Raw genomic sequence first — 5,456 nt, forward strand, 5'->3', positions numbered from 1 at the left:
TTGGTCAAAGAGACTGGCTATCATATATACTGCAGCAAAGATTTTAAAGGGGCACTAGATATAATAATTGTTGAAAAATTCTAAAAGAAACAACAGAAAATTCCCTCATCTAGTCCAGGACTGTAAACACACACACACACACACACACACACACACACACACACACACACACACAGAATACATATAGATGACTGAGGACAGTAAAAAGGTTACTACCAGCACAAGCACAAGGAAATAAGCTGAGAGTCTAACAGTTCTTTGGGATAGGAATCTGTTTCCTGGGTAGGGTAAATGGGCAAGGAATCACATAGTTCTCTAGGAAAACTTCTGTATTTTGTAAAACCATAACTTCCTGACAAAGGATAAGGGACTAGAAGACAGAAATGCACAGAACAGGATCCCCAAGCCCCAAGAGGTATCAACATATCACAAAACTCTGAACGAGAAGATTCAAGGTGGTGGAGAGATTAAAAAAAACTAGAAGTCTTCTGAATATAGACACACAAAGGGGTACAAAATCAAGCAGGGGTAGCTCAAGAAATCTAGGTCAGGAGGAAACAAAGTCTCTTAATTCATCCTAGAATGAGGCAGGAAATTAAGACTGATCCTGGCAAAAAGTCTCACACCAAGAAATGATGCTGGAAATGTGAGTAAATAAGAGATACCAAAAACTATGAAGAAATGTTAGAGCAAGAGATAAGAGTAAGAAAACCCAGAAAAAGGAGAGTAATTCCCTAAAAGCTACAAATATGGCTTCAGATAAAAGAAAAATAGCTTGGCCACAAGGGCTACAACAGTTCCTGGGAGAAATAAATCAAGAAACAACAATTTAAATGGTAAGTGAAATAGCTCTCTGAATGAAAAAATTGAAAGAAAAATAAACAGCATAGGACACAAGATAGAAAACCACACCCAAGAGATGAATTACCTAAGAAGCAGAATAGAGTAAATAATAGAAGAAAATATAAGGTATATTCTAACGAAAACAACCCACCTGGAAAATAAGTGGAGAAATAATTAAGATCTATAAGGCTAACTCAAAACCATGACTAACCAAAAAAATATAGATACTATATTTTAAGAAATTATATATTAAAACTTTACAAATCTATTAATACTAGAGGATGAAGTAAAAAACAAAGAATTTACCAGTCAACTCCAGAAAGAAATCCTACCATGAAAACTCCCAGAAAAACCACAGCTAAAATCCAGAGGTCCCAGCTTTAAGAAAAAATCCAGATTGTACATGTTTAAGTACCATGGAACCACAGTCAAGATCACACAAGACTTGGCAGCAAGTATATGAAAGAAACAAAATCTTGGAATAGGATTCCTAAAGATATGCATACACATACATATTATCTGTACCTAATGGTATTACATCTAAATACTGAAAGGAAAAATCAAGTTATAGGAAGAAAAAGACTATAATAGTGGTGAACATCAATGGATCACTTTCTGTCATAAACAAATCTAATTTAAAAAAAGAGAAGAATTTCGGTACCTGAATATAGATAGAGACATACACATGTGTGTGTAGATAGATAGGTATATAGATAGATATCAAAGTATATATACATATAAATAAAATTTTTCAGTTATGGATGTCACTTTTACATAAATTGACCATAGAACAGTATAAAACTTCAAAAATTAATACAGAAAAAGAAATATTTGAAGGCTACTTTAATATTTCAAAATAAAAAAAATGTTTACTGAAGGATCATTGAACAAAGGATTAAAAATTAATTGCCAACAAAAAATCCAAATAATTAGTGTGTCAAAGAATAAAACATAGAACAATAAATATTTTCATTAACTATGATGATATGGCATACCAAAATTTGTGAGATTTAGCCAAAGTAGTTGTTACAGGAAAAATGTATGTCTCTAAATATATTCGTTGACAACAACACCAAAAAGAAACAGACCAAAAACTGGGCATACAACTGAAAAAATAAAACTTTAAAAAACCAAGAATCAAAAAACAAAACCTAAAGAACACAACAAAAATTCTGAAAATCAGAGAGTAACCAAATTGGAAGCCCCCAAGTCATTGCATTAATAAATAGAACTAGGATTTAGTTTGTGGGGAAAATAAATAATTAATCAATGTGATTTTTTTTTTAACTTGGAAAACTTTTTATTGTAGATAATTCCAATTTTTTTTGGCAACATTTAAAGCATCCTAGTCTGGAGCAAGCTGGACGTAGGCTTTCTTCTCTCCATCAGGCCAGCTCAGTGTTGACCTTGGCCAAGTCAATGTCTATCACCTGCTTGATCTGATGCTTGTTGGCTTTGACTTTCATAATGAAGACTAGGGTGTTGTTGTCCTCAGTCTTCTTCATAGCACACTCAGTGGTCAAGGGAAACTTAATGATGGCAGAGTGATCAAGCTTGTTTCTCCCGGGGGCATTTTTCTGAAGGTATGTGGGCTGCCTCCAAAGTCTTAGTGTCTTGGGTCACTGAAAAGTGGGGGATATTAGGGTCTTCTCCTTTTTGTGGTTATGGTCCCTTTTCACCACTGCCTTCTTGGCCTTCAAGGCCTTGGACTTGGCTTCTGTCTTGGGGGTTACAATGGCTTCCTTCTTTGCCTTCAGCGCCATTTTTGGGGAAAGGGTTAATGTGATTTTTCTTAAAGAGGAAAATCAAATTATCAGGAACAAAAATGAAAGGTGTTCACAACAAATGAAGAAGAAACAAAGGAAATTATGAGAAACTTTTATTCACGTATATGACAATAAAAAATTTTTTAAATGAAATGGATGAATAATTTTAAAATATAAAATACCCTGACTAATGGAACAAGAAATGAAGAATTTAAATAATCCAATCTCAGAAAAAGAAAAATGTAATGCTGTATCTTGGTTTTAGATAGATATTACTTAACATAGTAAGTGAAGATCTATTTATTTCTATTTTTTCTAGTTTTTTATGTATGCATTCTGATTTTTAACAGAAATTAGTATTATATTTTATTTAAAAAATTTATATATTTATTAGTATAATATAAATATTATGTACCAGCCATAAATCAACTCCCAAATTTAAAAAAAAATTGACTGGGTGAATTCTACTAAAAATTCAAATAAAAATTGATATTAAAGTTACATTAATTGCTTACAAAATAAGAAAAGAGCACCTACCAAATTCCTTCTGTGATATAAATATCGTCTTAATAACTGAGACAACAAGAATTAAAACAGAAAATTGGAATTATACACCAATATCTCTAAGAAATATTGATGCAAAAACTTAAAATATTAATAAGGAGGACACAGCAACTTATCAAAAGTATTATATACTAGGACCAGGTTGGATTCATACCAAGAATTCAAGGTTGGTTTAATATTAAGAAAATAATCAGCATAACAGACTCGTGTTTGTCCTTCATTCTCAAAGAGAACTGTGACATCAAGATGATGACATGACCTTCAGTCCTGTCTTGGGCTAGATGGATGATGTGACTGAATACAAGAGGATACCTGTTCAAATACGTGGGAATGGGTCAGGGGGCAGGCTAGGTAGAGGCAGTGTCTGGGTTCCCATCATATTGACACACCTGCTGTTTCTATGGAAACTAAGAGTTCAGGGACACACCTGTTATTCTAGTGAGCAATGAAGCATACATGAAGTTAGGACATTGGGGGTTGGGGTATGTAGTACAGTGGGCTTGTAATGAATTTAGAATATTGGGACTGGGGGCAGCTCTGTTAGAATCCCATCAAAAATGTCATTCACAAGATATGTAAAGAATTGGTTCAAATTTATAAGAATAACAACAATTTCCTAATTGCTGAATGGTCAAAAGATATTAGGAGGCAATTTTCAAAGGAAGAAATCCAGTCTACCCATTGGCATATGAAAAAATTCTTCAAATCATTAATAATTACTAAAATGCAAATTAAAATACTCTGAAATAACACTTTAATTAAGTTAAATCTAGCTTTTAAGTAAATTCAGTCTAAAATAACACTTCATACCAATCGGATTAGTAAAATTGGCCAAAAAAGGGGGGAAATGATCATTGCTGAAAGGGGTATAGGAAAATGGACATGTTATTAATGCACTGTCATTAGATCACTTGAAAAGCAATTAGGAACTTGCCCAAAAAGTTATGAAACTATGACTATCTTTTGTCCTAGACCTCCAAGATATCAGATAAAGAAGATGACAAAACTGTTTTGTAACAAAATCCTGGCAATTAAGTGTGTACTCTTCAATCTGGTAGCTGTTGTTGCCAAGTAGTTTGACAATTGTGTCTGACTCTTCATGAACTCATTTGAGATTTTCAGGCAGAAGTACTGAAATGGTTTGCCACTTCCTTTTTCAGCTCATTTTACAGATGAAAAAACTGAGGCAAACAGGATTAAGTGATTTACCCAGTCACGCAGTTGGTAAGTTTCTGAGGTCAGATTTGAACTCATGAAAAAGAGTCTTTATGTGTCCAGGTCTGGCATTCTATCCACTGAACCACCTACCTGCCTTAATTCAATTTGCTAACATCTGAGCAAATTAGAGCATATTAGTGTAACGAAATATTACTGCTCAACAAGAAATGATGAAATGGACAGATTCAGAGAATTTAGGAAAAAAAACTTGCATTAAGTGAATAGAAATTTAGGAGAAAATAACTGTAAAGACAAACAACTTTGAAAGACTTAAGAACTCTGATCAATGCAATGACCATTCATGATTTCAATGGACCAACGATTAAGCATGCTACCCACCTCCTGCCAAAAGGTAATGGATTCAAGATGCAGAATGAGACGTGTTTTTGGACAAGGCCAATGTGGGAATTTATTTTGCTTGACTATGCAAATCTGTTACAAGTATTTTTGTTCTTTTGTTTGTTTGTTTGTTTTAAGACAAGAGGGTAGGTGGGAGTGGGGAAAATGAATGTCAATTATAAAAAATGAAACGACAAAAAAAGACTCTTCCAACACAGGCTGGCACTGCGAAGCTGGGGCAAAATGTAAAATGCCTATTCAACCTCTTTGATGAACGCTTTATAGTTCCACAGTTTTAAAACCACAGTCTCTTAGCAGAATATAACAGCAGTGATCACCTGGTTCTTTAGCTTGTTTCTCACAGGATGCTGGTACTACTGACTGAAAACCCAGTTCTGAGCTGGCACACATGGTTGACCAGAAGCAGGGAGAGCAACTGTGTGTGCGTATCCCATTATATCCCTTCATCATGTATGCTCTACAATCACCTCTTCTGTGTTTCATTCTCTGTCTATTCATTGGTCAGTATGATTTATCGCTGTATTTGAACCTCTGAGCTCCAAAATGCATCAGCATGCTATCTCTATAGACCATCACCATGTCATTAATATGGAGAGATTATAGGGTACTATCACTTTCTAACAATTAATTTCCTTATGTCCATTCCATCTCCTTGCATTTAAATCTTTTCCTACTGAGTATTTAGGGGTGAGAAAATTGATAGAA

At 34.1% G+C, this 5,456-nt stretch overlaps 1 pseudogene; it reads right to left on the reverse strand.

The window, feature by feature from the left end:
• Window positions 1-2,143: 2,143 nt before the first annotated feature.
• Window positions 2,144-2,606, reverse strand: LOC140513973 (large ribosomal subunit protein uL23-like; annotated as a pseudogene).
• Window positions 2,607-5,456: the final 2,850 nt, after the last annotated feature.

This window comes from Notamacropus eugenii, chromosome 7 (assembly GCF_028372415.1).
Source record: "Notamacropus eugenii isolate mMacEug1 chromosome 7, mMacEug1.pri_v2, whole genome shotgun sequence".
In the NCBI taxonomy this organism is placed as follows: Eukaryota; Metazoa; Chordata; class Mammalia; order Diprotodontia; family Macropodidae; genus Notamacropus; species Notamacropus eugenii.